This window comes from Scyliorhinus canicula, chromosome 15 (genome assembly GCF_902713615.1).
Source record: "Scyliorhinus canicula chromosome 15, sScyCan1.1, whole genome shotgun sequence".
In the NCBI taxonomy this organism is placed as follows: domain Eukaryota; kingdom Metazoa; phylum Chordata; class Chondrichthyes; order Carcharhiniformes; family Scyliorhinidae; genus Scyliorhinus; species Scyliorhinus canicula.
Genome location: NC_052160.1, coordinates 142,767,863 through 142,778,710, shown reverse-complemented (window position 1 = coordinate 142,778,710; position 10,848 = coordinate 142,767,863).

The following is a 10,848-nucleotide window of genomic DNA, read 5'->3' as shown; positions in this document are numbered from 1 at the left end:
GGAGAGGCAAGTGGGGGATGGGGGGGGGGGGGAGCAGGGCTGAGAAAATGTAATTAAACAAAAGCTGAACATGTGAGGGGGTGGGTCTCTCTTGAGTGTGTTGCGTCTCCGAGCTGCCAACCCAGTTAACCCCAAAAATGCTCAAGAGAAACAAGAAGAGGTTTTTTCAGTTCGTAAGAATGTGACAACCGCATACATTCGCTGGTATGAAATAAGCTGGCATAACTGGCAAAATTGTTCCTCTTACAGGTCTGCCCGACTTTGCCACAAACAGCCCGCAGAAGCTTCCCTCTCGTCGTTTCAATTCAGTGACTGAAATAGAAAATAAAATACTTGCTTAAAGGACAACCGGGTGAGTGTTAACTGTGGGTGGGCTGATATAGGTCAGTCAATGGCGTGGAATTTTTGTTTGCTCTGCCCACATAAACAGGGGCACCCCCCCCCCCCCCCCCCCCCCCCCCAGCCAGCTGAATCAGTTTCCAGCACAGCAAACAATGCTTGAGCTCAATCGAAGTGTAAGTTTCCACGTGAGGTTGATAGCCCACAGCCAGTGACACCCCTCACCCGTCCATGCTAGTAGCTAATCCAGCCTGGCTGAAACTGTTAAAGGGAAATGAAACCAGAAAGAGTCAAGTCATTGAGCTGTTGATGGAGAAATGAAAGCCGGGAATATTGGCTAACTGTTTTTCTAGGTGTAAGGCAAGGGGGGGGGGGGGGGGGGGGGGGGGGGGGGTTGGGGAGTGGGTTGCCATAAGTTTGTGTCGATTCTAATGTGTTTCATTTTGCACTGCTAAGTAAAGTGGAGCACAGTAAGAAGTCTTACAACACCAGGTTAAAGTCCAACAGGTTTGATTCAAACACGAGCTTTCGGAGCGCAGCTCCTTCAGGAGCTGTGCTCCGAAAGCTCGTGTTTGAATCAAACCTGTTGGACTTTAACCTGGTGTTGTAAGACTTCTTACTGTGCTCACCCCAGTCCAACGGCGGTATCTCCACATCAAGTAAAGTGGAGTCAGGGTACCCTCCCCCCCCCTCCCAACAATCTAAGCGGTCTGCCGATGAAAGCGTTTGAGAACCACTGACCGAGAGACAGCGAGCGGGGGGGGGGGGGCCTCCGCAAACACAAAATAAACGAAAAGTCAGTTGCTGGAGGACAAGGAACACAATGGCTGTGCTTTGTTTCAGAGCAAGATTTCAGTGCCTGCCACCTGGGGAAAGGCAGAAACCTCTGTTCCACGTCCTGGGGGAATTTTCTCGTTAATTTTAGGTGTTGCTTGAGGTTTGACAACGGTGGGTTGCAAAGGTCAAATTGGTGATGGAAACACGGCACTTGCAGTTCTGCTTTATTGCTTCTTAAATGTTGCCTTGAGAAAAGGAACCATTGGCACCCCACAGAGCGGGCTCCTGAAATAAGACCATAAGACCATAAGACATAGGAGTGGAAGTAAGGCCATTCGGCCCATCGAGTCCACTCCACCATTCAATCATGGTTGATTTCAACTCCATTTACCCGCTCTTTCCCCATAGCCCTTAATTCCTCGAGAAATCAAGAATTTATCAATTTCTGTCTTAAAGACACTCAATGTCCCGGCCTCCACCGCCCTCTGTGGCAATGAATTCCACAGACCTACCACTCTCTGGCTGAAGACATTTCTCCTCATCTCTGTTCTAAAGTGACTCCCTTTTATTCTAAGGCTGTGCCCCCGCGTCCTAGTCTCCCCTGCTAATGGAAACAACTTCCCTACGTCCATCCTATCCAAGCCATTCATTATCTTGTACGTTTCTATTAGATCTCCCCTCAACCTCCTAAACTCCAATGAATATAGTCCCACGATCCTCAGACGTTCATCGTATGTTAGGCCTACCATTCCTGGGATCATCCGTGTGAATCTCCGCTGGACCCGCTCCAGTGCCAGTATGTCCTTCCTGAGGTATGGGGCCCAAAATTGCTCACAGTATTGTCTATTGTTACTGACATTCCTAAATTCACCCAAGTTTGCCCTGAACCACAATCGTTCATAATTCCCTGGTGGGGTGCTGCCAAAGGTAAAGGTGGCACCAGCGATAGAGGAGGATTCATCAATTCCCTCCCTCACCTTCTCCCCCTCTCTACCTCCCCTCCTTTGGTTAGCTCCGCGCATCATCTTTGGTGGCTTGAAGTCAGGTTTTGTTTGGTAACTTACCTGTGAAGTGACTTGAAATGTTTCAGCCACATTAAAGGTGCTTTGTAAAATGCCAGCTATTGTTGAATGTCATGCTAAATCAGTGGTTAGCACTGCTGCCTCACAGCTCCAGGGACCCGGATTCAATTCCGGCCTCGGGTCACTGTGTGGAGCCTGCACTTTCTCCCCGTATCTGCGTGGGTTTCCTCCGGGCGCTCCGGTTTCCTCCCACAGTCCAAAGATGTGCAGGTTAGGTGGATTGGCCATTCTAAATTGCCCCTTAGTGTCCAAACAAGGTTAGGTGGGGTTACGGGGAGGGTGGAAGTGTGGGCTTACATAGGGTGCTCTTTCCAAGGGCCAGAATGGCCTCCTTCGCCATTGTAAATTCTATGATGATGATTCTATGATGCATGTTAATACAAACCGATTTCATACAATAAACAGCAGTAATGTAGCTGATAATCAGAGAAATTAAACCTAACCTAACAATGCGGTTGAATTGTTTGCACACTCTGTTAACAAAGTTGGTTTTCAGTTCCACGGGGCAAATATTTGACAATGTGTTTGACCCATTGTGGGGTGCGCTCTCCGTGAGAATTAACTACACCATGCACTCTTGTGGAGCAGGATTGCAAGAACCATCTTGCATAACCGGTTTTTCAAAGCAAGATGTGCTAGTCTCTGCTGCCTCCTAGAGGCAGAAAGCATTTCGCAACAGGGGTGAGATTGCAGAGGCTTTGCGATTTGCATGTTCTTGTCAGGCCCTTTAGAAAGAAAGAATTTGCACTATTATGGCAGTTTATGATACCCTTACAAAGTACAAAAACTTCGGGCAGCACGGTAGCATAGTGGTTAGCACTGTGGCTTCACAGCGCAAGGGTCCCAGGTTCGATTCCCGGCTTGGGTCACTGTCTGTGTGGAGTCTGCACGTTCTCCCCGTGTCTGCGTGGGTTTCCTCCGGGTGCTCCGGTTTCCTCCCACAGTCCAAAGGCGTGCAGGTTAGATGGATTGGCCATGCTAAATTGTCCTTAGTGTCCCAAAAAGGTTCGGAGGGGTTATTCTGTTAGGGAGATAGGGTGGAAGTGAGGGCTTAAGTGGGTTGGTGCAGACATGATGGGCCAAATGGCCCCCTCTGGACTGTATGTTCTATGTAAAACTGGAGTCAATACGTTCTAGTCACAGTTCATGTACATACGACAACCAATATGCAAGATTTCACAAACACCAAGGAAATAATTGAGAAAATCATTGGCTTTTGTGGATTTGGTTGATGGGAAAATTTTGGCCAGGACACTGGGAGGATTTGTCTACTTTTCGTGCTGCTCCATAGGACCTTTAACATCCATCTGGGAGAACGAGACAGGGAGCTGGATTCTCTGGTCCAACATCCGCATGTTTCCCAGCGGTGCGCCGTTCGCTGGCTGCAGGATTTACTACTCCTGCCTCTTGTCAATGGGATAGAACATAGAACATAGAACATTACAGCGCAGTACAGGCCCTTCAGCCCTCGATGTTGCGCCGACCTATGAAACCCCTCTAAAGCCCATCTACACTATTCCCTTATCGTCCATATGCCTATCCAATGACCATTTGAATGCGAGTCCACTACTGCTGCAGGCAGGGCATTCCACGCCCTTACTACTCTCTGAGTAAAGAACCTACCTCTGACATCTGTCCTATATCTATCTCCCCTCAATTTAAAGCTATGTCCCCTCGTGCTAGACATCACCATCCGAGGAAAAAGGCTCTCACTGTCCACCCTATCTAATCCTCTGATCATCTTGTATGCCTCAATTAAGTCACCTCTTAACCTTCTTCTCTCTAACAAAAACAGCCTCAAGTCCCTCAGCCTTTCCTCATAAGGGGCGGGATTCTCCGTAGCCCTTCGTAACGCGGGTTGCCTGCGAGAAAAATCGGTGTTAATGACTCCGGCGTAGGGGCCTTCTTTAAGGCCGCTATTCTCCGTTCCCGGAGGGGCTAGCAGCTGACTGACGCGATACGCGTCAGTTTCTCCAGCTGCGGAAGTGGTGAGACCCGGCGTTTTTGGAGGATAAGGAGGAGAGAGACAGGGGGGGGGTGTGTTCCGGCATTTGGGTGTGTTCCGGCATTTGGGGGGGGGGGGGGTGTGTTCCGGCATTTGGGGGGGGGGTGTGTTCCGGCATTTGGGGGGGGGGGGGTGTTCCGGCATTGGGGGGGGGGGGGGTGTGTTCCGGCATTGGGGGGGGGGGGGTGTTCCGGCATGGGGGGGGGGGGGTGTGTTCCGGCATTTGGGGGGGGGGGTGTGTTCCCGGCATTTGGGGGGGGGGTGTGTTTCGGCATTTGGGGGGGGGGGGGTGTGTTCCGGCATTTGGGGGGGGGGTGTGTTCCGGCATTTGGGGGGGGGGGGTGGGTTCCGGCATTTGGGGGGGGGGGGGTGTGTGTTCCGGCATTTGGGGGGGGGGGGGTGTGTGTTCCGTCATTTGGGGGGGGGGGGGTGTGTGTTCCGGCATTTGGGGGGGGGTGTGTTCCGGCATTTGGGGGGGGGGGGTGTGTTTCCCGGCATTTGGGGGGGGGGTGTGTTCCGGCATTTGGGGGGGCGACGGATGCCCGGGGCCAACGCACCGTCGCCCCCCCCTCTGTACGCCGCTGCCCCCTACCCCAACCCCCCCCTCACCACCCCTACCTCAACCCCCCCCCTCACCACCCCTACCTCAACCCCCCCTCACCACCCCTACCTCCCTCCTCACCACCCCTACCTCCCTCCCCACCACCCCAAACTCCCTCCCCACCACCCCTACCTCCCTCCCCACCACCCCTACCCCCCTCCCCACCACCCCTACCCCCCCTCCAACGCCGGGTCTCCCCCTCACCGCCGGGTCCCCCCCCCCCTCAACGCCGGGTCCCCCCCCCCCTCAACGCCGGGTCCCCCCCCCTCAACGCCGGGCCCCCCCCCCCCCTCAACGCCGGGCCCCCCCCCCTCAACGCCGGGTCCCCCCCCTCAACGCCGGGTCCCCCCCCCCCTCAATGCCGGTACCCACACCCCGTCCCCCTCCCTCTGAAGGCCGGTACCCACACCCCCCCCTCTCTTCTCCTCCCCCCCCCCTCTCTCCTCCTCCCCCCCCTCTCTCCTCCTCCCCCCCCTCTCTCCTCCTCCCCCCCCTTTCTCCTCCTCCCCCCCTCCCTCCTCCTCCCCCCCCCTCTCTCCTCCTCCCCCCCCCTCTCTCCTCCTCCCCCCCTCTCTCCTCCTCCCCCCCTCTCTCCTCCTCTCCCCCCTCTCTCCTCCTCTCCCCCCTCTCTCCTCCTCTCCCCCCTCTCTCCTCCTCTCCCCCCTCTCTCCTCCTCTCCCCCCCTCTCTCCTCCTCTCCCCCCCCCCTCTCTCCTCCTCCCCCCCCTCTCTCCTCCTCTCCCCCCCCTCTCTCCTCCTCTCCCCCCCCTCTCTCCTCCTCTCCCCCCCCCTCTCTCCTCCTCTCCCCCCCTCTCTCCTCCTCCCCCCCTCTCTCCTCCTCCCCCCCCTCTCTCCTCCTCTCCCCCCCCTCTCTCCTCCTCTCCCCCCCCTCTCTTCCTCTCCCCCCCCTCTCTCCTCCTCTCCCCCCCCTCTCTCCTCCTCTCCCCCCCCTCTCTCCTCCTCTCCCCCCCTCTCTCCTCCTCTCCCCCCTCTCTCCTCCTCTCCCCCCCTCTCTCCTCCTCTCCCCCCCCTCTCTCCTCCTCTCCCCCCCCCTCTCCTCCTCTCCCCCCCCCTCTCTCCTCCTCTCCCTCCCCTCCCTCCTCCCCCTCCCTCTCTCCTCCCCCTCCCTCTCTCCTCCCCCTCCCTCTCTCCTCCCCCTCCCTCTCTCCTCCTTCCTCTGTTAGTGGGGGGGGGGGGGTGCGGCGTTAGTGGGGGTGTGGGGGTGCGGCGTTGGAGGGGGGTAGGGGTGGTGAAGGGGGTAGGGGTGGTGAAGGGAGGGGGTTGGGGTAGGGGCAGCTGCGTGCAGAGGGGGGGCGACGGTGCGTTGGCCCCGGGCATCCGTCGCCCCCCTCCTCTGCACGCCGCGGCCCCTACCCCAACCCCCTCCCCTCACCACCCCTACCCCCTTCACCACCCCTACCCCACTCCAACGCCGCACCCACCCCCCACTAACGCCGCACCCCCCCCCCCCCACTAACGGAGGAAGGAAGGGGGGAAGGAGGAAGGAAGGGGGGGAGGAGGGGGGAGGAGGAAGGAAGGGGGGAAGGAGGAAGGAAGGGGGGGAGGAGGGGGGAGGAGGAAGGAAGGGGGGGGAGGAGGAAGGAAGGGGGGGAGGAGGAGAGAGGGGGGGGTGTGGGTACCGGCCTTCAGAGGGAGGGGGACGGGGTGTGGGTTGCGGCGTTGAGGGTGGGGGGTTGCGGCGTTGAGGAGGGGGGGGGGGAACCCGGCGTTGAGGGGGGGGGGGAACCCGGGGTTGGGGGGGGGGGAGGGGAACCCGGCGTTGAGGGGGGGGGACCCGGCGTTGAGGGGGGGGGGACCCGGCGTTGAGGGGGGGGGGGGACCCGGCGTTGAGGGGGGGGGGACCCGGCGTTGAGGGGGGGGGCGGTTGCGGCGTTGCGAGAGATGGGGGGGCGGCATTGGAGGGGGGTAGGGGTGGTGGGTAGGGGTGGTGGGGAGGGGGTAGGGGCGTTGGAGGGAGGTAGGGGTGGTGAGGGTAGGGGGCAGCGGCGTACAGAGGGGGGGGGCGTTGGCCCCGGGCATCCGTCGCCCCCCCCCCTCTGCCCGCCGCTGCCCCTGAACCCCCCCGATGCCGCAACCCACCCACCCCCCCGATGGCCGCAACCCACCCCCCCGATGGCCGCAACCCACCCCCCCGATGGCCGCAACCCCCCCGATGGCCGCAACCCACCCCCCCGATGGCCGCAACCCCCCGATGGCCGCAACCCACCCCCCCCCCGATGGCCGCAACCCCCCCCGATGGCCGCAACGCAACCCCCCGATGGCCGCAACGCAACCCCCCGATGGCCGCAACCCCCCCGATGGCCGCAACCCACCCCCCCGATGGCCGCAACCCCCCGATGGCCGCAACGCAACCCCCCGATGGCCGCAACCCCCGATGGCCGCAACGCAACCCCCCGATGGCCGCAACCCACCCCCCGATGGCCGCAACCCCCCGATGGCCGCAACGCAACCCCCCGATGGCCGCAACCCACTCCCCCGATGCCGCAACCCACTCCCCCCGATGGCCGCAACCTACCCCCCCCCCCCCGATGGCCGCAACCCAACCCCCCCCCCATGCCGCAACCCACCCCCGACACTGAACGGCGTCAACCATCATCAATGGTTGACGCCGTTTTAAATCAACTGTGATTTTCGCCGACGTGACCCGTGGCCACGTCGGCGGGACTTCGGCCCATCCGGGCCGGAGATTTAAGGTCAGTGCAAATAAAATGAAATCCCGCCGGCGCCAGCTGTTTTCACAGGCTGCCGGCGGGATTTGCACAACGCCGGTTTTTTACCGGCGGGAGAATTCGAAAACCTGCGGGAGCGGAAATAACGCCGCTTCCCGCCAATTCTCCGACCCTGCGTGGGGTCGGAGAATCCCGCCCATTATCTTCCCTCCATACCAGGCAACATCCTGGTAAATCAGCTAAAATCGCTGGCTTTTAAAGCAGACCAAGGCAGGCCAGCAGCACGGTTCAATTCCCGTACCAGTCTCCCCAAACAGGCGCCGGAATCTGGCGACTAGGGGCTTTTCACAGTAACTTCATTGAAGCCTACTCGTGACAATAAGCGAGTTTCATTTCATTTCATTTCATCTCCTCTGCACCCTTTCCAATGCTTCCACATCCTTCCTATAATGTGACGACCAGAACTGCACGCAATACTCTAAATGCGGCTGCACCAGAGTTTTGTACAACTATTTCCCATTGAAGACACCCCACGGCCGCCGGGAAATCCACAAGTGGAGGGTGTGCTGCCAGCGGGAAAAGAGAATCGTAAAGGCCGGAGAATTCTGCCCAGGGTTTCAGCTTAATAGCAGCACCTCCAACAATACAGATGTTTTATTTTAATTATTCCAATTCAGGGGCAATTTAGCGCGGCCAATCTACCTACCCTGCACATCTTTGGGTTGTGGGGGTGAGACCCACGCAGACACGGGGAGGATGTGTTAACTTCACACGAACAGTGGCCCGGGGCTGGGATCGAACCTGGGCCCTCGGTGCCGTGAGGCAGCCGTGCTAACCCACTGTGCCACCGTGCCGCCCTACCCCCAACATTCTAGTGCTCTGACAATACTGGACCGAAACCCCAGCCTAGATTATGTGTTTAAGTTTCAGGAATGTGGCTTTGAATGCTCTTAGAGGTTAGAATACTACCACTAAACCAGGTCTGACATGTTTAACACATTTCAAATAAACAGGCAAGCTATCTGGATATTGTAAACCAGAACAGTAGCACTGGAATTCTCTGCGTGGAATTTCCGACTTTCAAGAAGAACAGTGTCATTTTGGAGAAATTGATACATTTCTAACATTTTTGAATCCCGGCTCACGCAGGACACAATGAAACAATGGGTTAAACTCTGCTCTAATAAAGCTATCTTCATGTTAACCTCTGAACAGAAAAACTTGGTTTGTGTACGGAGCTCAGTAATTCTAATTGTTCTCATTACTGTGGTAGTATGACTAGAGGTACTACAGTACCTGGGAATGTGAGCTACCATTGGTGGAGAAGGCTCGCTGCTCATTGGCCCAAGTGTTTGCCTTTTCATTGGTCAAGACATAAGGTAACCCCGCCCAATGAGGCGGGGTATAAGAACCCGTGTTTCCCAGCAGCCGGCCTTCTTTCTGTACTCGAGCTGCTGGGGAAACATCTTGTAGTCAATTCGGACTACTCCTTCGTTTCAGTAGTTATTGATCGTGCATCAATTACATACGTGAGCCCCAGGGTTTTCACGCCTGTTGCCTGTCCAACTTTCTTGTCCGGCAGGTGTATTAATGATTATGGAAAGCGAGGCGGGTTGATTAAGTTCGGACACAAATCCACCCTGATCTATTGAAAAGGTGGAACAGGTTCACGGGTCCACTCTTCCTGTGGGACTATTTGGAATGTGCAACTAGTTCCATAAAATAATGTATATTATCCTTAAGGAATTTCTCGTGCGATAGTTTTTCTCAGTCCGATACCCATATTGAATGATCCACACAAGGGTGTCATTGAAAGATCCCAACTAAAGCAGTTCAACTAATTAGCATATCGATACTGTGTCGGTGGCTTATTCAAATCTTCGGGAGGTTAGATGGTGTGAAGGCAGGTGCTTAATTCAGGAATTCTCTCATTCTAGCATCGCATTTATATAGATCAAGTGTATTCATTCCTATTTCTACAAAACTTGCTGACAGATTAACATTTTCATTCATTCTAAAGACATTGGGATTGCTGGCAAGGTTGGCATTGACTGGCCATTTCCAGTTGCTATTGGGCCTTCTTCTAAAAGCTCTGCAGTTGTGTGGTAACGGTGCTTCTCCAATGTTGTTAGGTGAAGAGGTCATTCTTTGCAGAAGTTTAATACAACTGAGTGACTTACTCTGCAACTGCAACAGTGTTGAGGTGGAACTGCCACTACAAATAGATCACCGGATTACGAAAAGGATGTTAAGAAATCGGACAGGGCACAAAGGAGATTGTCTGTGTGGTGTTTGCACGTTCTCCCCGTGTCTGCGTGGGTTTCCTCCCACAGCCCAAAGATGTGCAGGTTAGGTGCATTGCCATGATAAATTGCTCTCAGTGTCCAAAAAGGTTAGGTGGAATTACTGGATTATGGGGGTGGGGTGGAGGTATGGGCTTGGGTAGGGTGCTCTTTCCAAGGGTCGGTGCAGACTCGATGGGCCGAATGGCCTCCTTCCGCACTGTAAATTCTGTGAGACAATGCTCCAGTGGAGCACAAACACTAGCATGGTGGGCTGAATGGACTCTTTCTGTGCTATTTGTTTGAGAGATTCCTATGTAAAACGCTTAGGGCACTAGTCAAAATAGCAGTTGGATCCCAGTGACATCAAAATGCAATCTACATAGTTAAAGAAGGACCCTTCCTCTCTCAAGGAGGCATGTTCGCCTTTTGCCTCAGCAGAGAAGGTGGCAAGGGAATGAGATGTTGACAGATAAGTTACCGAGCTGGGTTTGGACCACCCACTGTTTTTTAAAAATTTAGAGTACCCAATTCATTTTTTCCAATTAAGGGGCAATTTAGCGCGGCCAATCCACCCAACCTACACATGTTTGGGTTTTGGGGGCAAAACCTACACAGACACGGGGAGAATGTGCAAACTCCACATGGACAGTGACCCAGAGCCGGGATCGAACCTGGGACCTCGGTGCCATGAGGCTGCAGGGCTAACCCACTACGCCACCGTGCTGCCCTTACCCACTGGGTTTTTGCTGGACCAGTAGTGGTGTTAAAATTGACCCAGCAGAAACAAACATAGGTGGAATTGGGCTGGATTTTCTCTTGGGCGTCGGGACGCCATTTGGTTCTGACGTCAGGGTCCTGGCGCCCCAGGGAAAATTCGGCTCATCAGCTGACAGCAAGGGCAATGGGCCAATCTTCTGCCAGGCAGCATCTTAATTGTCCGCCTCTGCACTGGCGCCATGCTATCAGTGACTGCGGGCAGGCTCCTGATGCTGCCAGCCCAGGCTCCTGATGCTGCCAGCCCAGGCTCCTGATGCTGCCAGCCCAGGCTCCTGATGCTGCCAGCCCAGGCT